Source organism: Pelobates fuscus, chromosome 3 (genome assembly GCF_036172605.1).
Source record: "Pelobates fuscus isolate aPelFus1 chromosome 3, aPelFus1.pri, whole genome shotgun sequence".
Classification (NCBI taxonomy): domain Eukaryota; kingdom Metazoa; phylum Chordata; class Amphibia; order Anura; family Pelobatidae; genus Pelobates; species Pelobates fuscus.
The window spans coordinates 225,738,781-225,764,229 of record NC_086319.1 but is presented as its reverse complement, the minus strand read 5'-3'; the positions used below and the strand labels follow the sequence as shown (position 1 = coordinate 225,764,229).

At 36.8% G+C, this 25,449-nt stretch overlaps 1 protein-coding gene across 6 annotated transcripts in view; it reads left to right on the top strand.

Annotated features, from left to right (window-relative positions):
- Positions 1-25,449, top strand: part of MAGI2 (membrane associated guanylate kinase, WW and PDZ domain containing 2) — a 1,040,513-nt gene that overhangs the window by 565,742 nt on the left and 449,322 nt on the right. The gene's annotated exons all lie outside the window — the stretch shown is intronic.

Sequence of the window (25,449 nt, the reverse complement as noted above, 5' to 3'; positions counted from 1 at the left end):
AAATATCCTTAGGGGTATTCAGAGATCCGAACCCCCACGTACTGCGCAAAGGCTACCCATAGACGTCAATATTTTCAAAGATCTATCCAAACTACTAGATTTAAAACCCTTTGCCAACAACACAAACCTTGTTATTAAAACCGCCATCTATATGGCTTTTTATGGGTTTTAAGACCAAGAGAATTTACCGCCATCTACACAACCCAGTCCACTCACATTCTGCTTCACTCACACTTAACAAAACACATGGATTACTATATCTTGCCTCTGCATCACTCCAAAACCAATCAACACGCACCTCCGGTAGAGGTTAGATACTATCCTACCCACAACGAGTGGTGCCCCGTCACATTACTGGACACATATACCCAGGTTTTACAAGCATCCCCATCTCAACCACTTTTGTCTACAAGGTTCGGTACTCACTACCACCACCTTCATGACCCACGTCAGGTCATTACTTACACAACTAGGCCTAAAAGCAAATAACTATTCGGGCCACTCCTTCCGCATAGGAGCAGCCACTACAGCGCTGGAAGTCCTCTGCATACTCTAGATACACACCTAACCCAGTACAAGAAGTTAGAAATGCCTTTCAAGATATGTCTGGTTAAAGTATGTATATTGCTCGTTTCGTAATAAATTTTGATTTTCTACTTTTGCCCTCTTTATTTACAGGTCTACCTCATCGTCGGTTCCGGCACACCACAACCGACTTGCTCTTGTAATACCATCCCACACCTAACAGTGTTTGTATCTTCTGTACTATCAGGAGCCCTTAACACAAGTATTAAGGCCTTTTGGCCTGTAATTGTGGGAGGGGTGTATGTCTCACCTTCTACCTACTTAAGGGACACCCCTTACCTGGCTCCATACCGTCCGAGGTCAGCGCTGCATCACCCTCCCACCCACTCCTCTTTATCAACTCCTTTTTCTTACATTTCTTCTTGGTGGGCCCTCTTTATTTACAGGTCTACCTCATCGTCGGTTCCGGCACACCACAACCGACTTGCTCTTGTAATACCATCCCACACCTAACAGTGTTTGTATCTTCTGTACTATCAGGAGCCCTTAACACAAATATATAAATATAAAAAGAGACAAATAAGGGTAAAAAAAGAAAAACTTAAATATATGTATAAAAAGTCCTCTATTGGTGGTAAAACTTATGTGACTAAAAAGAAAGAGTCATATATAAAAAGGAGGAACGTCATAGTAACAATAATATATATTATTATAAAAATTGGGGGAATATGTAGTTATAATAAAAATAATAATGAATCTTCACATTGTTCTCTCTAAAGCTAAAATAGGTGTTGTGTTCTCATTGGTTCTTCATAAAAAGTGACACAACTCAAAATCTAAATTAAGTCTGTATGGGATAAAAATTAAAAATTAAAATTAAAGTTAAAAATATATTTAATTTCTTCTTTTCCTAACTTATTAATAAAATCGCCTCCTCTCCAATCTTTTTTCACTACTTTTTCACCTGCCCGCTAGCACTGTAATGCTGGCAGCCAGCAGGGAAGGGAGAGAGGACCTTGGGCAACTCTAACCTGCAGCTCCGCCGGGTTCTCCTCTCCGCGAGCTTGGAGTGTTGCCGCGGCAATGCTCCAAATCTCGCAAGAGTGAGCCTCAAGAGCTACTAGAGTTCACTCTTACCACATGGACCACCAGGGCTTTTTCATCGGACCTCCAGGGATTAGTACTATCCCCTCTCCCAGGCAAAGGTAAGAAGGGGGGATATGAAAAAAAATAAAAGTATATATTCATTAATCTGCCCTACCACCCCCAAATAACTCCACCCATACACACACACTGTACCCCTCACACATACTGCCCCCCCATACACACATTCTGCCCCCATATACATACATTGTCCCTCCATACACACATACTGCCCCCATACACGTTCATTGCCCCTCCACACACACACACACACACACTGTTCCCCTCACACACTGCACCCAATACACACACACTTCCCACCACACACACACACTTCTCCCCATATACATACAGTGCCTCTTCATACACACACTGCCCCCCTAAACACACGCTGCACCCCCCATACACACACTCTGCCACTCATACACACACGCTGTCCCTATACGCATACATTTCCCCTCCATACACACACATTGTACCCCTCTCACACACGGACCCAATACACACACACACACAGTACATCCTTCACAAACAAAATGCAAGCATGTACACACACTGCACCCCTCATACCCAGACACACATACTGCACCCCTCACACACTTCAATCCACACACATTGCCCCCCCCCCCACACACCCACACCCACACCACTGTCCATATCCCCTACTATAGCCCCTATCCTGGCAGACACTAGGTAAGTTGTCAAACTACCTATGGCACTATGGCACCATAACCACTACAGAGTGTTTTAGTGGTTATTGTACCTGGATTGTTTCTTTAAATAATCTACCAGTGTCCCTCCCGAGGTTAGGTTCTGGATCCACCCCTGACCAGGAAACATTTTTGCAGAACAGGGGCCCAGTATATGCCGCAGCGCTGTTCATATATATAACCTAGAAATTTGTTTTGACTTAGGGCGCCTTGGAAAAATATTGAAATATTAAGGACACCTTGAACCTAAAAAGTTTGGGAACTACTAGAATAGACCATTTGACTGTAAAAACTACATTAGCTTTCCAGGGATTGATAAAGTTTGCTATAACAGTTTTAAATACCTCTATTTTAGCAATATACTATTTATCTGTAATAACTATATCTGGGCATTGTGCTCAAGTACAGACATTAAGTCCTATAAGCAAGGTGTTTGACCATTTTTATTTATCTTTTGTCATACTTACTGTATGTGAGAAAAAGTGAAATTTTGCTTTTATACTAACATTTCACACCCTGTGTAATATATGCGAAGATTTTGGACACTTTACACAGTCAATTTATTTCCCAAATGATATTATAAATGAAAAAGTGGAAAATCGAAATTGTGTACATTTACGTCATTGTATTTTTTATGTTTCGATGCAAAGCAATCTATATACAAAATGTTCATGTTATATGTTTATATGCTAGTTATGTATTCCTTGTTTCAAATAAGTGTTATGCTAAAAAAAAATTAATTCAGAAAGTGAACGGTTGCGAAGGTGTTGAAGGGCACTTACTTTTGTCTGTGAATGTGTGTAATTATAAATACATTTTTAAAACAATCTAAATTGACTTATATGAGTTTGTTACAATTGTAAAATAAAACATAAATTAGCCTGCTGGAGAAAGGCTTTCTATGACCTGTACTATATTTGCTAGGTTTTCAATGTCAGTGTTGTTAAATCATACCTTAACGTTTTGCACATCTGTTCCCGAAGGTAATATACTAACCATAGCTACCAAGTAATGTGCATCTACATAAAATAAGGTTAGGGTCTATGAATTGAACATAGATTGTTCAGTAAACCTTTGAGGGGACGTCAGACGGCAAGACTTTACACAAGCTGTCCTTGTCAGCTCAGCACAAACTCTATTTACTAACAGTCCAGCAATAAACAAAAATCTCAGGAACGCCAGCAGGGTGTATAGTACAAAATTGGCTTTACTTTAACCTCTTAATGACACAACTTCTGGAATAAAAGGGAATCATGATGGAATATTTCTGTCATGTGTCCTTAAGGGGTTAAATAAAATTAACTATATAGGCAAACAGGTCCTATGTGTTTCTTCCCTTGCAAGGTACTGGCTGCTGTTTTTATATTTTTATTGTTTATACTATTTAATTTGGTCCCTGAGGATATCCTTTGCAAGAGACGAAACGCGTAGGACCTGTTTGTATGTGAATATATATGTGTGTATATATATATATATCATTTTATTTAAAATAAAGCTGATTTTCTACTATCCACCCTGCATGGGTTCCTGTGATTCTTACCATGTTCCACTGCCACTCCTGGGAAGTGGAGAGAGGGTCAGCAGTTGCCCCTCACAATTCAGGGGCGGCCCCCTTGAGGCTGATATTTTCCCTCTTGTGATTTTTCAGTCTTTAAAGTACATAATAATATTTGCAACTGTATTAAACTATGTTGTGTCTCATTCTGATACAGTTGTAGCCTGTTCCCCAAATTGTGTGTGATAAACATACATTGCATTAGAAGAAAGTTAGTTGGGAACTACTTTTAATTTTAATTTAATTTTACAGCAATTGTAACACATGGATAAATAATACCTAAATGCTTTACTATAACCACCGTAATTCACAGTCAAGTCACTATAGTCTACTAACAGAGGCAATAAATACACTACAGCCAAAAACTACAAAAACAAACAAATGCAAGGAAATGCTCAATCATTTTACATATGAATACCATAGAAATGAACTCTCCTCAAACCCGGCTATTAATCTTATTTTCTATCAGTGCGTTACATGGGGTTTATAACTTAAGCAGGGAAGATGCTGCTTTCTATATTTTTTTTTATTTCAGAAAGAAATTATTCAGCTCTTTGTGTTTTGTTACAAATAGACTGAACAGGACTGTAACTTTCTAGCAAGATATAGATGCTGATAGCATGCTTTGTGAAGCTTGCCAGGACTCCTGGGAACAAATAATATATACAAATATTAAGGAGAACGTGCTTAATACATTTTAAGCCATGTCTTGTTGGCTTTATGATTGACCTCCTCTTCTTTCAAAAGCCATTTCCTTCACATTATCTATTTGTGGATTTTTATTGAACTTCATTCATCCATGACTCAGGTGCCAGAGCCTACTCATGATCTGTGCTGACAAGCACTGCATTTCACAAGTGTTGAAATGTACCTGTGCCTTTCAGGATGGTAAATTCATACTCTTCAGCTGTGTGGATATATCTCTAGAAATATGATGGCTTTAGACACTTCTTTATCGTGCCTTAATACACTGCTGTCAAAGTAAATCAAAAATATATACCAATGGCTTTTTCTAATGCCTGAGTGCCTGCAGGTATACAAGCACATATGCAGTTATATAAATCGTGTTTATGTGTGTCTGTATGTGACACACATGGTTATATTGCTCATAACTCTGTGTTCAAAAGGAGTAGATGACCGCAGCATGCTGACAAAAACTACATCGTTAGGAAAAACAACAATTAGGGGTCTTCACATGTAACAGTATTTTTACCTTAATAGTACACAAATCACAAGACATTTGGTAACATAAATATCTCCTATTATTTATCTTATCTCAGGGGAGGTTCTCTTAGGTTGAGTATAGGCTTAAAGTGAAGATTTGGATCCCTTGGCTCAGATACCTGGCAAAGGGATTTAGTATTGTTGGATAAGCTTTCCAATTCATTAAATACTTTTGGATAAACCTTTAAAAAAAATTTTTTCAAAATATTAAAATATCAAATTTATATATATAAACATGTCCAATGTTGTGAAAATAAGAAGACTAGCAGTGTCGTAGTATTGTGAGATTTAGGGTTAGAGGATATTTAGGGTTTCGGAGGAGTAAAAGGAACACTTGGCATTGCAATCCCCACCACCCCCCCCCCTCCCCCCCCCCCCCCCACACACACACACTTGTGGATTACCTGCCTTCAATGTGCAATGGACTGCAAACCCTATCGCTTGGCATTGCTTTGGTGACACAAAGATGAAGGACTTCATTTTATGGCCCCTTCCATTTGTTTGCTATACAAAACTTTGCTTTGTATGTTAAATTATTATTAAATTATTATACTTCTTCTTGTCTTTATTATCATAAAAAAGAGGTTTTGCCTTGTTTTCATCTTGTTAACGTGATTGCATGCTTGTTCATTCTTCCATGTCTCAACATCCATGCTTGTTTTGTTTGTTCTCGCAACCAGCCTCAATAAAAAGAGATTGACAAAAATATTTTTATTAATTAATTAAGTAATTTGTAAAAGCATAATAGAGAGGATGAGTAAAAGGGGTTACAGGAAAACCTGCAATTTGACGTTTTATTTCTCTCTCTCAATCTGGAGAGAGACCATAGAATTATGAAGGAGATAGCTGGGAGAGGTATTGGGGGTGAGGGGAGATAATGGCTGTCTGGGAGATATAACTAGGAATAATGAGGGTTCTGGATATTAATTAACTAGGAGAGACACTGGGGAGTAAAACTGGTAGAAACAATGAGGGTGCTGGGGCAAATAATGGGGTAAAGTAATGAGATAATTGGGAGAGATTGCGTGGATCCTGGGGAAAGATAATTGGGAGATATAATGGAGCTAATTGGGAGATAATTGGGAGTGATAATAGGGATGCTGAGGTGAAATAATAGGGGTACATTGGGTAGAGACAATTGGGGTTTGCTATGAAGATAGCTTAGATTACAGACATTCTATACATAGAAGCTAACATACACACATACTGGCATTGCACAAAGACATGGAACACCAACTTACACACGTACTGGCATTGCACTGGCTTTGCACATACTGGCATTGCACAAACACATAGAACACCAATTTACGCACATACTAGCATTGCACAAACACAGGAACACGAACATACACACTTACTTTTATTGCACACACACAAACACAGGAACACCAACATACACACATACTGACTTTGCATGCACACACAAACACAGAAACACCAACTTACACACTTACTTGCATTGCACACACACACACACACACACACACATACACACATACTGACATTACATGCACACACACACAAACAGGTACACCAAGTACTGACTTTGCCAACATGCAGGAACACTAAAATACACACATACTGATATTCCACACTTACATTACGATCATGCACACACAGAATGACAGGTTGTTCCTCTTGTCACTGTAAGAAAAGGTAATACATGATATTTATGATAGTTCGTGAAGTCCTTTGTTTATGCCCACTTGTTTCTGTTTATGTGTATACTACATGCAAACATTTTATACATTCAACCCTCATCTTCCAACTTCACTGTTCAGTATTGTATTACAAATGAGATTGATACCCCTGCGCTAAAACAATGGCAGGGCAGATAGTAAACACTATAATGGTTTAGACTGAATAAAACAATCATCTCCCACCTAGAAGGTCATGGTAAAACAAAATACATATGTATGTGAATATATGAGTGTGTGCATGGGATAAAATAGTATATTGAATTGCATCCATTATTTGATTATTTAAATACGATTTTCAAAAGGCTGTGTGAAATGAACACCTATATAACTCGTACAGTCACGTTGCACTGTCCTGTTCAAACATATGATTGTAACCATGGTAGTAGTAGGCAAGATGTTTTGCTAAGCAATACCAATCCTCCACATCTCACATCCCATTAACATTTCCACTGTGTCGTTGATGCATATTTTCATAATTATTTTATGTAAATCAGCAATCAGGTATGACAAGAGATTAAAAAAAAAAATACTATATGAAAAATATCATTTTGTATTGAATGGTTCACCTGATCATTGTTGTGTTGATTAATATAAATGCCCTACAGCTATTAAAGTGATGTAAAAAATACTAATAAATCTTAAAATTATGTAAAAGCTCCAAACTGCACACAACCTTTAGCTAATCTATAGGGCAGAATAGATATAGATGTAGAAAGTTATCTATAAAGATTCTATGATTTAAACAGTAAAATCACATTGAATGTTACTTTGAATAGTTTGAACGTAACATTCAACTGCCCAGACAGGTGGAAAAATCATAAAGCCATTGAACCATTGGAGAAACTACAAAATTAGTCTTAAAGGTGGACCTACTGTTGTTGACATATAAGTTTATTTACCGTTACCTAGCCTTCGGACACCACTTACATGAAAATCGTAGGCTGTGTTGATCTGTGTCACTAATTTCATAGAATCTAACTTGTTAAAGTGCCCATCTTTATCATATAAATCTCTGTCTCTTCTAGAACCTTTGAACATATTGCTAAGGTTAAGTTGTGATGCTAAATAAAGCAATGCATATCGTAGTGCCACATACTAGAGTAAATAACCGGCTACAGGTTATGTATCGGGTATGTAAATATCTTCCGTGGGCATCATACCCTAAACACAATAATAATAATAATTGAATTCAGATCTATAGGATCAACTTAATCTCATGTATATTTTTTGCAGATTGTTCTTTGTGACTTTTTTTAAATGATAGAATATTGATTTTGTTCTTAAATTATCATGAAAACATACATCCATATATTCCCTACATTGTCTAGTCTTCAATGTATCAAGTCACTTCATAAAATCTTCAGAATTCTATTAATTTCAAGAATTAAATTACAATGCCTTGCAAATTCTCACATTTTATTGAAAAAACGTCTATATGTTGAACTTTTGCCATTGTGAAACTATATATATGAAAAGATTTAAACTTAAAAATACGTTTAAAAATAAGGATTGGTTTGGTGTTAAAAAATAAAATAAAAAAAATATGCAATTAGCTAAATTATTCAACCCCCCTTCTTCACCTAATGGGAATAACATTATCTAACAACTGGCCTCTACCTGTAAGACATGAAAGTACAAGCATTTTTCTCTGGATAAGGATCATTGGTCAAGATGAGATGAAGATCTAGAGGATTACTGCGGCAATGAAGAAGAAAGAGCATTCTACAGCAGTAAGTGATGGAGTACTCAAACAACATCAGTTAGAAAAAGGGTACAGTAACATATCAAAGTGTCTGGAAATCCAAGTTAGCTTTGTTGGATCAAATATCTGGAAATGGAGGCTATGTCACACCACTCAGACACTTGCCTAGAAATGCTTGTGCTTAAAAGCTCAGTGAGCAAGCAGGCAGTAGACTTGTGATAGGAGACAAAATCAGACTATCAGTCACTTTAAAGGAGACACAGAGATCTGTGCCAGAGACAGGCGTAAATGTGCAAGCAATTGTAAGAGCTCTCCTTAAAACTGACCTCAATGGAAGGGTGGCAAGAAAGAAGTCACTACAAAAAAAAACATCCATATGGAAGCACGTCTGGAGTTTGCAAAAAAGCTAAAAAGACTGACGGCTAATATATGGGAAAATGTTTTGTGGTCACATGAGACGAAGGTAGAGCTTTTTGGCCGCAACGCAATCACTATGTGTGGCACACGCAAAACACTACCTAAGCTCTATTAACACTATCTCCACAATGACCTGTTGAAAAAAATCTGTTAGATATCCCACAGTAACACAGTCAAAGCCCTGATCTCTTTCCAGTAGAGAATTGGAGGAATTGTTATAAATACTCAATCCACAAGCTTCACTCAGCTAAATATGCGAAGAATCCTCCTAGATTGTAAGCTTATTAGAGCAGGGCCTTCTTCACCTCTTGCCTCTGTTACATTCTGTATGTAAAAAACTTGATGTCCAATATCCCCATTCTATAATTGTAAAGCGCTACGGAATATGTTAGCGCTATATAAAAGCCAATACTGATAACAAGTATAGGCAAATATTATTCCAAGCCACTACGCAAAGCTAGTTTATAATTATTCCAAAAGACTTACGGCTTTTCTTATAGCTAAAGGTGACTCAACTAAATATCAAATGAGGTTATTCAACCAGTATATCTCATTTTACAGAAATGCCTAACTGACTTAAATTTTTTTTCTATTTTGCATTTCCGTAGATTACAAACAGTTATAGCATTCAAGGAGTATTGATTTACAAATATTAAAACAAAACATCGTAAACAATACGGTGTTGTGTAATATCAAGTATTATCACATGACTAATATATGTCAAGGATCTACAGAATTACAAGCATATCTTGTGCTTCTTTGTATTCGAGCATTCAGTGAGGGACATTGGAACACAGTAAGTTATGATCATAACATTTGTATATCAGTTGGATAGGAAAATACACGCATGGAACAAGGCCAGTATTGTCATGCATGAAAAAGGGCATTCATTCTCGGGACGAGAATATAATTTTGCCTCTTTATAAATCACTGGTAAGACCACACATTGAATATGCTGTGCAATTTTGGGCACCTGTTCTAAAGAAGGATATTATGGCACTAGAAAAAGTGCAGAGGCGGGCTACAAAATTAATAAAAGGAATGGAACATATCAGCTATGAAGAAAGGTTAACACATTTAAACCTATTTAGTTTAGAAAAACGTCGCCTGAGAGGGGATATGATAACATTATACAAATACATTCGAGGCCAATACAAACCATTGTGTGGAAATCTATTCACAAACCGGACTTTACATAGGACACGAGGTCATGCGTTTAGACTAGAAGAAAGAAGATTTCGTCTAAGGCAAAGGAAAGGTTTTTTTTACTGTAAGAACAATCAGGATGTGGAATTCTCTGCCTGAAGAAGTGGTTTTATCAGAGTCCATACAGATGTTCAAACAGCTACTAGATGCATACTTGCAAAAACAGAATATTCAAGGATATAATCTTTCAATGTAGGGTAATAACTGCTTGATCCAAGGATAAATCTGACTGCCATTCTGGGGTCAAGAAGGAATTTTTGTCCTAGCTTGTTGCAAAATTGGAAGTGCTTCAAACTGTTTTTTTTTGCCTTCTTTTGGATCAACCGCAAAAAACATATGTGAGGAAGGCTGAACTTGATGGACGCAAGTCTCTTTTCAGCTATGTAACTATGTAACTATGCAACTCGTCATGTGGTGGTCTGTCCAGATAAATAGACATATACCCTTGCAGTCAGCAGTACCAGGACATGTCATGATAGTAATATAGGTTTGTGAGGTCTTGACCATGATATAAGGCATGTATCGAATAATCAGATCTTGAGATGAGTCTTGTAGCCCGGGATCCTGCTTAAGATTCTGTTTAGGACAGTTAGTGAGGGAATATTTGGGGTTCTATCGGAAGGGCAGAGTGAGGATGGACAGAGTTGCCTATCTACAAATTGTCAGAGACTATTTACACCCTTCGGTGAGAAGCGTTTAAGAAGGTCAACCAAGGTTCCCAGGTAGTGGTGTATATTCGTCATATTTATGTGAGGAGTAGGAAAGTTCCTCCATTACTCTGTTTGAGTCCACTTTGTGGATCCATTCCCTGTTGGAGGGGGCTGTGGCAAGTTTCAATTTAGTGAGGATCAAGAGGTTGGTGGCTGTGAGAAGATTAACATGTGTTTATGTTTCACTATCGGGAAGGGATAGAGCATGAAGAGCATTATGAGTCCCTATAGTGTGTCTGTACCTCCAACATGTATTTGGCAAGTTGGGGAAGAAACGGTTGATTCTTGTTGGCATGTAATGCCACTGGGAAATTTGTTTGATGTTTCCCTCATGGGCATTTTTGCTTAGCAATGTTTTAAAGATATTGGTAAATATGCGTGTCCAATCCTTATGCTGTAGTGAGATGTTCAGTTCCTCTTCCCAGTGGTTAATAAAGTCTGGTTGAGAGTCATCTGGACAATTTTGTATAAGTTTACAGAAGGTGGACAGATGTTTGACTTTGAGGTTGTGTTGTGCATATGTGGTTTCAAATTGTGTGGAGGTTCTGGTGCCTTGTAAGAGAGATGAAGTAGAGTGAATGAAATGTGTGAGTTGTGTATGTCGGAATCTCAGTAATTCGGTTTGTTGGTCTATTGGTAGGAGGACCTGGAAGGGTTTCACGCCCCTGTCACTCAGTATGTTCCCCAATTGCAGGTAATTTGTAGTGACTGTAAATTTCTGGAAGACCTCTTGTTGGCACCCAGGTGGAAATAGTGGGTTTCCCGTGAGCGGGCAAAGAGGTGATGGGTGCGGTGATAAATTAGGGATGTGTTTAAATTGTACTCTTAGAGCAGGTAAGTATACAATATAAATATTGACTGAGCATTTGTAAGTTTGTGTCATTGCTAATCTTCAAAAAACAAAACAAAAAAAAACAATTATTTGCAAGGGGTCCAAATACTTTATATATGTCTATGTCCCTATTAAAATAGGTTGCGCTGTCTTAAATATGGGCATTGTAATTACATAATAGGGATGTGCATGTGGATAATTAGACTGATAAAAGACAATGTTTACTGCCTAATGCCATCTCTATAGCCTATCACTTAGACTTCTTGGTTGCGATTCTGCTATATTACAGAATCAATGTTCGACGTCTCAGTGGTCTGCAAACACTCCCTATAGAGACGTCACTATCCCTCATCTCTCGGAGGAGATGCCGATTGGCACAGAGTGGCAATCGCTTTGCATGCAAACTAGTCTCCACCTCCATACTTCCTTGTTGAGAAGCATTGGATTGGCTGAGACCAGCATTATTGTTGATCTCAGCCAGGAGTGGATGGCAGACATGGCAAGATTTAATGTAAAATAAACAATTTTAATATTTCGGGTGACGGGGTGTAGTAATATAAATTTCCCCTAAATCACTCTATGATTAGAAATATATGTTTTTATTCCTAAAGCTAGAGTGTTTCTTTTATTTTATTAATAAGCAGCAGGTGACAAGTAAATTAAGTAAAAAAATTAAGTCATAAGCATTATAGGATAAAGATTTTTATGAATACACAAAGATCACACGACTCAGAGCAATTATGGAGTTTTAATCATATTTACTGAGTGACACTCATTAAAAGCCTATATAAAAATAAAAGCAAGTTTTGCTTTTGGATCAAAACATGGCTATTTGCATCTTCATAGAAAAGCTAGTTTGAGACCCAATTATATAGCTCACACCAAGAAAGGACATTTAAAGATGTCAACTGCTTATGACTCATTTTCATGTTAGCTTCAGTTCCTCTAGGACTAGGTAGACAAAATACTAATTATGATATTGGTATTTAAAATAGTTCTAAACCACAACTGTTTTCTGGGTTTCTATTGCTAAATACGTTGCTACACTTTAACGATGAGGGCTGTCATGTGCCTCACAATGAAAACAACTACGGCAATGTCACTGTGTCATTGTTAAATCATAACACTCTTTAATATAAAACATATCCACATAATTATATTCTAGTTTTTGTAGGGAGAAGTAGGGTTTTATCTTCCTAACATAGATCCACCATATCTCACAGCTTGATGTCACACAGTGAAAACCATAATGCACAGTGTGATGTGACATTATGAACTGCAAGACTTCTAATGCAAACCAGGAGCTGTAAGAGCTACGTATCCTGGCTGCATAACTGTAACGTGAGTCACGCTCCAAACTTATATATACTGTTACTTCCATAGGTGTAATGCAAGATAAACAGATCATGTATATAGGTAGATCTCTTAATAATTGAAGAAATTTACTTTTATTGTAGTCCATTTTAGAACAAAGCTTTCATCTGGACTTAAAAGCTGAAACGATCACAATAAATTTGAATAATGAATTTTATATAATTGCAGAACTGAATTACTGTCTGCGCCTGGCACCAGTGCAACATTTTGTTTAAATATCTTCACTTGTCCATTGTCAGCAAGTAGCTGATTGCTGTGTGTAAGAAGAGTCAGTTTATATCTTGGGATTTCCGTGGTGACATGAGTCCCCTATGCCTGGTCCCTACCTTTGTTGTTTAAGCAGTTTGGTCTGTGTGTGTATGAGTATATCATTAGTGTGTTCATGCATTTGAGCCTGTGTGTGAGCTTGTCAGTGTGTCAGTGTATTTTAGTCATACTGTTCATTCTACGGGCAGTATATAATATATAATGATATCTAATTCCGATTGCTGTCAGAAAACTACAAGGCGTGTTTTTTTTTACATAAATATTTTTTTATTCAAATAAAAAGAAAATAAATAAGAATACGTTTCAAAAATCTACACGTCGTGCCTAGTCCTATAACTTTATCTATACAGTACTTTACCTATACAACACGTACTGTATTATACAATGGTTTCAATGTTTTAAATTATTAAAATAAGAGAAAAAAAAAGGAAACGCAGGGAGGAAAAAAGAAAAAGGGTGAGGGAATTGTATAGTAGATCCACAAAAACATTGTCAATATTCTTCAGATGTTAATTTAATTGCACCTTGCTTGTCTGTTCAATTTCTGGATAAGATTCTTAACCAGGGTAGCTCTCTCAGTTCATATGTTCACATAGCCCGCATCCGCCCCTTTCTTACGCATGATGCTACCAAGGAGCTTGTCCATACTCTAGTAATTTCCCGCATGGATTACTGTAACCCTCTCCTGATTGGTCTCCCCAAAAGCCGTACTGCCCCGCTACAGTCTGTAATGAATGCTGCAGCTAGACTGATTTTCCTATCCAGTCGGTCCTCTCACACCTCGCCCCTCTGCCAGTCCTTACATTGGCTCCCTGTATCCTATAGGAGTCAATTCAAAGTGCTAACCCATACATTTAAAGCACTGAGCAATTCCAGCCCCTCTTATATCTCTTCACTGATCCAGAGGTATGCCCCTCCTCGTACCCTCCGCTCTGCCCGCGACCACCTCCTGACCGCTGCTCGCACCCGTACGGCCAACTCGCGCTTGCAGGACCTCTCACGGGCGGCTCCTCTCCTTTGGAATAACTTGCCTACTGCCATCAGACTCTCCCCTAGTCTTCAATCATTTAAGAAGGGCCTTAAAACCCATCTCTTCAGGAAAGCGTATGGCCTCCCAGAGTAATCTCTCCCTTACATACCTGTCTCTTGCTCTCTCCTATGGGATAGTGCTTTGCTCTCTCCTCCAGCTCTGCTTCACTCCTACTTGATATTTCCTATCCTAATGTTTCTAATACCCCACCTCCTATAGACTGTAAGCTCATTTGAGCAGGGTCCTCTTCAACCTATTATTCCTGTAAGTTTTCTTGTAATTGTCTTATTTATTGTTACATCCCCCCCCTCTCAAAATATTGTAAAGTGCTACGGAATCTGTTGGCGCTATATAAATGGCAATAATAATAATAATACTATGTGATGGATGGTTGTTATTAGAAGCATAAACTAGCTCCTCTAGAACTCTGATTTGGTCTGCTGTGGTTAACCATTCGTGATGGTTAGAAGGTGAGTATAATGCCCATGAAGTACTTTAGTTGTGTTAAGAATGCTACTTGTCAGTGAGTTCTAATAAGTAGCTAAGGTTTGAGTGGCATAGTTAGACGAGCACTATAGTGTTAGGTATACAAATGTGCCTTGTTAAAAGTTTAGGCCCCCAACCCCATGGTAAGACGTTAAAAATAAGTTTTACTCACATTTTCTCCAATTCAGAAAACCTTATAAATGGTGCTTACTACGCAAGGTAAAATGGAACTGTCATGAAACTACAAAAAGTCGAAAATTGGAATTACAGTAAAAGTATAAATAGTGCACCTAAGGGAAATACTGTTGTCTAGTTATACCAGGAAGAATACACTCACCCATTATCAGGTTCAAGAAAACATCTAAAAATCCTAGTAATATCCAATGCATGTTACCCCCTCAGTCCCAGCCCCCTTAAAAAAAAAAAATGCCTTTTTTTTTTGTCTGCTTGGAAATGCTTGGAAACCATGGTTTATGGAAACATAAGTATTCAAAATGATTCTTTGTGTATTTATGGAAACCGTTTTCATTGTCATTGTTTCACAAAATGTTTCCCCCAATTCAATTTCCAAGTTTATATCAGGTTATGATATTTTGTTTTGCTAAATAGAACACCCATGATTCTAGTTGCTTTACAATGTGTCTTATAGTGTATTTATAAGTAGAGGTGCAAAGCTATGATTGTCAACTGATCAGACTTTTAAGACATTTAGACTATAAAGGTAATTATTATGTATGTTTAATAACACATATTCATCTAACATATTGACCCATTTATACCATAAACTGTTAAAAAAAGTAGGATATTAATGAATGCCTAACAATGTAGTAGCATACAGTGTGATTTAATTTGATCACAAATAATATAATTTCTCTCTAGCAGAAAGATGATATTTAATTTTTAACTATATTAATATTTAGTTTTAATATTCCATCATATCTCTATTGCCCAAAGGAAAATATTACAGTTATATTAATGGTAGTTTTAGACAGGTGCTAATATTAAATAATATACACTGAACAAAATTATAAAGGCAACACTTTAGTTTTTGCCCCCATTATTCATGAGCTGAACTCCAAGATCTAAGACTTTTTCTATGTACACAAAAGGTCTATTTCTCTCAAATAATGTTCACAAATCTGTCTAAATCTGTTAGTGAGCACTTCTCCTTTGCTGAGATAATCCATCCACCTCACAGGTGTGGCATATCAAGATGCTGATTAGACAGCATGATTATAGCACAGCTGTGCCTTAGGCTGGCCACAATAATAATAAGCTAAAGTTGTGTTGGTGACTATAGTGCTCTTGACCCTTTAAGAACGGAGGGCATACAATTACGCCCTATTTTAAGCGGCTCTAAACGCCGCCGGGCGTAATTGTACGCCCTCCGGTCTTTTCTTAGTTACCCGGTCGCTGACGATCCCACGCCGGCGATCGCGGTTGGGGGGACTCCCAGGGAGCCCCCCGCGGCACGTCCTTTCTCCTGGGAGCCCCCCGGCCATGTGAGAGTGAGGTCCTTGCGAGGACCTCACAATCACATGGCCAGGATAGCTGCCTGCTGCATTGCCAGCAGGGGGACTGCCTGTAATGACAGGTAGTCCCCCTGCTGGCTGGAAATCAAATTAAAAAGAATTAAAATAAGTTTAAAAAAATATATATATACTTAGATCATATATATATATACATTATATATATGATCTAAGTATATATATATATATATATATATATATATATATATATATATATATATATATATATATATATATACACATATACATAAACACACATACACTGTCTAGGTGTATTTTACTATTAATATATATATAATTATATATATATTAATATCAAATTACACGTAGACTGATACTGATTAAATATATATATATATATATATATATATATATATATATATAATTATTGCTTTATATATATTTATATAGAATATAAAAAAATGTAAATACGTAAAAAAATTAAATAAAAAAATAATTACAAATAAATTATTAAATATATAGATGTGTGTTATTTCGTTCTAACTGTATTTTGATATTAATATATATATATATTTATATCAAAATACACGTAGAACGAAATAATATATATCTATATACATAAATATATACGTATATATCACTATATATATATACCTATATATAAATAAAAATATTTTAAAAAATTCTATATATATATATATATATACATATACAGCGAAAAACGAGTGCACTCAAGAGGACTTAGTAGAAAATATTGTGTTTATTCACAAACGTGCCAGTGATGGGTTCAACGTTTCAGTCCTCGCAGGACTTTTATCAAGACAATCAAAAGGCGGGTAAACAATGTTTAAAAATGGTGAAAGCAGATTTCAATTGGAGAGTGAAGACGAGGTTGTGATGTCACCAGTGACGAGTCAAAGTCAAAGTTCAACAAGCATACCTAGACAGATTTAACCCATTGTGGTATCATAACTAAAATTATAAAAAAAGCTATAAAGAAATATATCGATATTATAGTCATAAGTGTTGTGAGGTGATTAGACCGTACACTCGGTCCAAATCTAGAGTGTCTGTGCTCATAAATGCATGTGAACAGAACAGAGTAATACAAAATTTAAAAACAAGGAAAATAAACCCGAAGGGCCTCGCAGAGTGGTTAGTCTACTAAAGATCTGTTTTATGGAAAATCCAATAGCAAAGAACCGTGTGGCACACCATCAAAAAGCATATTGAAAAGCATATTAAAGACAAGCTTAGCTAGTCCACAGAATGGATATCCACAGTATCATACAGATTTATAACCTTCTTAGTATACAGATACAAATGTTACTTTCTGGGATAACCTCTGCTCCAATGTAGCAAATTTTAATACTATATTGATAAAAATAACTGCATCGTTCTATCTTTTAGGGATGAAACAGTTCAGAGGGTTAATCTCATTAAGCCCCCCTGGGGACAGTGTTCCCAATGTAAAAATCCAGTAGGCTTCTCTCTGGAGAAGTAAATTATCCCAGTCACCTCCCCCGTCTTGGAGCCGGGACTTGTGCAATACCCATAAATTTAAGGGTTTAAGAGAGAAGCCTACTGGATTTTTACATTGGGAACACTGTCCCCAGGGGGGCTTAATGAGATTAACCCTCTGAACTGTTTCACTATATAACCAATACCTTGGATTGTCTACTATTGCAAGTGGTATGCCATTATGGGTGTAAATTTATTTCCAGGGCTACTATACAGTCTCAAAGGCAACGTAACCAATCTGGCAAATTTCAATTTCAAATGTAACACGCTATATTTGACCCTGTAACTTCCCAAAACACCATAAAACCTGTTCATAGGGGGTACTGTTTTACACTTGAGACTTTGCTGAATACAAATATGTGTATTTTATTGCAGTAAAAGCAAACAGTATTATGACATTGACAGTTAAAATGTCATGTAGAACTAAAAAAAGAAAAAAAAAATCTTATTTTCTCCCATTTTTTCATATTAAATTATGTTTCATAGCTAAATATTTGATATTAAATGAAAGCCCTGTTTCCCCTGAATAAAATGATATATAATAAGGGGGGGTGCATTTAATATGAAAGAGGTGAATTACGGTTGGACAGACATATAGCGCAAATGCCAGGTTTTGTTTACGTTTTGTTCTGTTCACAACTTGTACATTTGGCTCAGTCCTTAAGGGGTTAAATGGTTATTCCAAGCAACATGACTACTTCAGTGTTTTGAACACGTCTTGGTGTAAAGCCCTTGTATTTGCAGCATTTCAGAATTAAATTCTGCACATTTTGAGATATTTTCTCTTGCTGCTGCTGGTGTAACTCCAAATCTGCCAGCTTTTGAAAGCTAGAACGAGTATACTGGGCTGGCTAATGTTAATTCTGTCCATAGTCTGTGCACAGCGGTTCATTTATTGGCTGAGAGCACCTATCTGACCATTTCAGCCAATGAATGAATGGCAAGACCAAGTAAGTACCACCAATCCAAAGTGCTGATTAAATATAGATTCACTGTGAATACATCATTGAAAAATGCTTTGCGTGCCTGCCTTAGGGTTCTTCAGGTACCATAACTATTACAGCAGGCTGCTGAAACCTTGCTATTACCATACAAAAATCATCCAGAGAGCTTGCATTCCTGTTGGTGAAAACTCTTCTGCTGCTATTGGCATGATTTAAAGCTGTCTTCAGTAAAGCTTTGAAATCTACAGTACATGTGCGTCACTGCATCATCACGATCTTCATATGTGCATGCAAACGTTGGAGGGTTTTCTATGACGTTGGAATTGTTTTTCTAGATTTTTTAAATGTATGATGTTACAATATGTATACAACTAGGGGTATTTCTATGCATGAGTGATCTCCTGTGCAGACTAAACCCGTGCAGTGAATTTTTCCTACATTCTCTGGCTATTTATCATGAATTTCTACATGAGCAATCAAGTGTTCTTTCATAAAGAGCTGATTTAATATGGATTTACTGTGGATACATCCTTCTTTGTTCATATGGAGAGGCACAAAAATTATAATGTGTGCATAAAAGAAAAAAGTTAAAAATAGAATAATGTAATTTTCACAGAAGAGGCTCTCTTAGCATGTGACACTAATTGTTATGTCCAACAGCTGACCTATTCACAGCCATAGGTCACTTACCAGCTTGTGAAGGAAGCGGCTGCATTCACCAACTGCTACTCAAAGCAGACAGTAACGTACCGTCATGTAAAAGAAACTGCTGTGTTCACTAACTGTTATGTTAACAGCCCAGATCCCCTGATTATAATGTTTATCAATGCCTTCCAACAGTCCCGATTTTGGCAAAACAGTCCCTATTTTAGGGTCCTGTCCCGATTATGTTGAGGACACCAGGGAATTGGCCACAAATAGCGTAGTGCTTGTGGATATTTAGATGTGCTTGTGTGATGCTAAACGCACTGGACCATGCACTGAAACCACACTCTATGTGTGATCTGACCTCAGTGGGTCAGCCTGTGTGATTGACAGGCAGCCGGGCATGCATTTGACCTGCCTATTATTTGGGCAGATTATCTCCTTTTCTGAGCAAGTCTGTCCCACGGTGGGAAGCACCAGTAATGCAATTTGCCTCCACAGGCCCTTGCCCACAAGAGACCCTCATTTTGGGATGCTGCTATTGGGGGTATGCTTATTATTCTACTTGACTAATTATGTGCATGGTTATATAAAATTCATATAAAAAAAGTGTATATATATATATAACATAACAAATATATATAATGTATATATATATATATATATATATATATATATATATATATATATATATATATATATATATATATATATATATATATATATATAACAAAGCATGAAAGTCTGTGTCCTGATGAAAGTCTGTGGTTAACAGACTGAAACGTCGACCTTCTGCTGTTTGATTAAAAGTTAAGTTTTACTTTATTTACAAGTCCTGGGAGTGCTATCTTCCTTTCATTGTCTATATATATATATATATATATATATATATATATATATATATATATATATATATATATATATATATAAACAAGGCGGCTGCACTCACCTGAACATGCATACATTATAAGTGTGCTCCTGGGGTCAATTCATACAACATTCATATATATTGACAGGCCAACTCCCCGGTTTTGCCCCTCTATCTGTCACAGGTACCTCATTCCAGGGCTCTATTTAACCTTGCACTGCAGAGAGTACCAGAAGAAAGTATTTCCCAAGTAAATGGATTAATCTCACTAGAGCAGGCATTAGGTTGCTAGAATATACATACATATGTACATACACACTGATCAGCCACAACATTAAAACCACTGACAGGTGAGGTGAATAACATTGCTCATGTTCATTGTTCATCCAAAAGTGGTGCAAGGAAGAACAACCAGTGAATCGGCATCAACATCACAGGCACCCAAGGCTCATCGATGCATGTAGGGAGTGAATGCTAGCCCATCTGGTCCGAACTACTGTGGCTCAAAGTGCTAAAATAATTAATGCTGGTCATGACAGAAGGGTACTGAAACACAGAGTGCATCACAGTTTGCTGCAAATGGGGCTGCGTAGCTTCAGAGTCCCTATGGTGATCCGCCTTCAATGGGTACGGGAGCGTCAGAACTGGCCCATGGAGGAAGGTTTACTGGTCAGATCAGGTGGATGGGGAAGAGATGGCAACCGTATGTACTATGGGAAAAAGGCAGGCAAGCAGAGGCAGTGCTATGCCCAGAGCAATGTTTTGCTGGGGAACCTTGGGTCCTGGCATTCATGTGAATGTTACTTTGACACAAGAGATTGTTGCAGACCACATACACTCCTCCATAGCAATAGTGTTCCCTGGTGGGAGTGACCTCTTTCAGCTCGATAATGCACCCTGCCACACTGCAAAAATTGTTCAGGAACAGTTTGAGGAACATGACAATGAGTTCAAAGTGCTGCCCTAAAATTTCAATTTCCTCAGATCTCAATCTGATTGAGCATCTGTGGTATGTGCTGGAACAACAAATCCAAACCATGGAGGCCCCACCTCGCAACTTGCAGGACTTGAAAGTTCTGCTGCTAAAGTTTTGGCGCCATACACCTCAGATGTCTTGAGGACCTACACAATATTAGGCAGGTGGTTTTAATGTGGTGGCTGATCAGTGCATATGTATATGTATATTCTAGAAAACCTTCTTCTATTTTCATTTATTTTGAAAGTTTTAGAGGGACTGGGTTAGTGAACTACATCATATTTATTGATTTTGCCCTTGGAGAAAATGCTATCCATTTGATAAAAAGAAAAAAAAAACACACCTTTTATTTACTTCACACAGCAATCTTTAAATGTAGATAAGAATGTTAAAGGACTGTTGGAATATATGATAAGAAACATAGAAATATCCTAGAGAATTGAGCATATAACATTTCTCCACTTTTCCTTTACTAAACAAAAAAATTTGTAGGTGTTTTGATGGGTATCGATTTTTCAAGGATTTAGTCATTAATCATTTTTTATTTGTGAAACTGATTTATTAAGATGTTATTTACTGCATTTCCAATAACTTTATTCAAGATATATTGCTCTGGAGAATTGCTAAATTTAGTTTTGTTTAAATTTCTGGTTTTATTTGTGGTGCAAAACTTGATAATATTGCACACACGGAAACCTACAATTCTATTTATTTAAAGAATATGTATTGCAAAACTAAATAAAAAAATATCTGGTATAAAATTAGTGATTAATGTCTGATTTCTTTTTGTTATGCAACAATCAATAGTTAACAGCAATGGAAGGCAATTTTAATTACCCACAAGACTATATAACATAATTTTTTTTGCTGCATGATCACACCAATTAATTCAATGATCCATTCAAGATTATAAAGGAATTCTACATATTTAACTTGTTTTATATTAAGGTTTCCAATATTTCTGATTAATATGGGCAAAGGTATAAGAAAAGAGACACTCTAAGCAACTTTACCACTGCAGCTCAATGCCATGCCCTGATTTTATGTCAAACCATTAACAAGCGTTTGGCAGATTTAGTCAACCTAGATGGCCCTGACAAGCTACGAGAGCTGAGGAATTATATTATTTAAACCAAACCACCAGTTGAAGAACTAATATAGAGAGGGCCGCTGTGCAAGAAATGTATTGGGCCCCCTACTAGCGCAAGTATGGCCATAAGGGTTTATCCCCATCTGTCATACAACTCCCACAATGCTATGCAAGCTAGGGGGCTACTTTTTGCCCATCCTCGCAGGGTGTGCACGTTTGAATGTAATCTAGTAATCATGTTTTTGTATGGAGTATGTGTGCATGTAGTGGTGTGCTTGTATGTCCTGTACCTAATGAAATGCAGTGGTGTACTTCTAAGTAATGTTTGAGTTCAAATGCACAAACAATGATGAAGCAGAACAGACTATAAGATTGATGATGGGGTAGCTGGCTGGGTAGGGTATCACAGTGTCCCCTAAAAAAAGTATTATATGCTTGGATTTAGGACAGATTAGTTTATGCCTTCTTTTGGTTTATCATGTAACAGTGTTAGATAAATGTGTTTAACCCCTTAAGGACCAAACTTCTGGAATAAAAGGGAATCATGACATATCACACGTCATGTGTCCTTAAGGGGTTAAAGGGTTCAGAATAAATGTTACTTTGTATTTATTCACACCTTGTGATTCCAAATCATTGCCAAATAGGCACTTGTCCAGACACCTGTCAAATTGGAGAAACCATCACCCTGATACTCACATTGTCTCTTTTACTAATAATCAATTTTTAACAAAAAATGTATATTTAATATTCTTAATAACATTTTAATTTAGTAAAGCAAACTGCGTCGAGAAATGCAACTAGAATAACAATTTCAAACAAAAATGTAGATCTAAGAGCAATCAGCAGTGTGTCAAAATTACCCCGGAATACATTAATATAAAGAGAAAGTTTTGATTCTGGTTACCCAAAGCTAATAGTATAATTCTGCCATTATTATACACATATTACCAAATGATTGGAAAGGACATCTAATTAACATTACCCAGATACCTGCAGTCTGTGAATTAAAGTACTGCCTTTACCCTTAGTTAGTTTGATGGGTAAACCCACATAGCATATGTTGGCAACATCATCATAAAAGGTATTGGACTTAGATTAAGGTAAAAAAAAAAAAAAGAAGAAGAAGAAGAAAACAAACAAAAAAAAAAAAACAGTTTAAAAGAACATATTGTGGATATAAACCGAATACTGAAAAGCCCCAGGTATTAAACACTTTGCAAAGTTGTAGAGATATCAAATATGTTTCTTTCATTGTTATTTGAATTGTGTAAACATACTAAAGAAGATTTAACACTTCCAGTCTGATTTGCAAACTGGAAGCCTTTTGGATTTTTGAATAAAGGACTAGAAAAACCCACTGGGGAATCTGGTGCTTTGTTCTTAAATGTTAATTTATTCTTTTGCTTTCTGTAGCTAATTTTAATATGTTAACACTTAATTTAGAATTTGAAGAATAATGTCAAATTGTTCTAGTGTTTTGGGAAAGTCGTGAACATAAAGCTGATTGTTTACATAAATGTTTAATAAGGGATGCATGGATAAAATTTTAATATATAGAATATAGATTGCATATAACATAGAACTAATGGATACAAGCCTAAGTATTCTGCTTATTTAATTTAGTCTGACCAGATCAGTAGTGTTTGTTTTAATGAGAACTGAAGATAGTGTATGTGTGTGTATATATATATATATATATATATATATATATATATAAAAGACTAAATATTTCCATCTTGAAGACAAATCTTACCTATATTTATAAAGTTTTAGCTAAGTGGAAATACTGGCATAGCTCAATAATAGCATATTTTGCCATGGCTGAAGAAGCAAAATGTGCACTTTATGGTACTCTGCTCTACTGTCTGAAGAGCAAACAAACTACATAAATATATTGCAATTTAAACTCACCGATCCTTCCATTAGTAACTGCACTCTCAATGCCCTTTATATGAGGATTTGATAGGACTGTCTACCAGAACCAGATGTTGATCCACTGACTGGTGCTTTGGCAAACAATATAGTGACACCTAGTGACCATGATGGGTATTTACACAGATAGAGTCATTCACTATACACCAAATTTTAGCAAATTCAATCTGAATCAAAATATAGCCAAGTTGTAGCTACAGGTGAGTTAGAGATTTTTTTCTTGAGCAGCTATTTCAGCCTTCATTTTGTAATTAGATTAATTTTGCTAATATTTGTAGTTTAGTGAATAACCTGACTTTGAAAGAAGAGGTGAGAATTACGTAGTTTCTGTTCGTAATAAGCAATGTTTGTATAATATGTCCCTGCATAATGTTTAATGCACACTATGAATTATGATACGTAGGATAGAAAGCAGAGAAGAAAATAGAGGTAGCACATATCTATAGGACTTTCTGTCTATCTCATTTATCATCTACTTATACCTTGTTGTAGTCAACAGTGTCATGGGGTGTGCCTGCATTTTAACCCCTTTGCAGCCTCATCATGTTAGAGATATACTATGATTTCATAAATTCTCTAACAATATCTCTGTGCCAAGAAACATGATCCATTATTGGATAAATACATTTGCTAAAATATAGTGATGTCGCGAACATTACATTTTCCATTCGGGAATGGCGAATGCGACCTTCTGCAAATGTTCGCGAACGGGCGAACCCGGCGAACCGCCATAGACTTCAATAGGCAGGCGAATTTTAAAACCCACAGGGACTCTTTCTGGCCACAATAGTGATGGAAAAGTTGTTTCAAGGGGACTAACACCTGGACTGTGGCATGCCGGAGGGGGATCCATGGCAAAACTCCCATGGAAAATTACATAGTTGATGCAGAGTCTGGTTTTAATCCATAATGGGCATAAATCACCTAACATTCCTAAATTGTTTGGAATAACGTGCTTTAAAACATCAGGTATGATGTTGTATCGATCAGGTAGTGTAAGGGTTACGCCCGCTTCACAGTGACAGACCAAACTCCCCGTTTAACGCACCACAAACAGTCCATTTGCACAACCGCAAACTCCCCATTTGCGCAAGGTTGG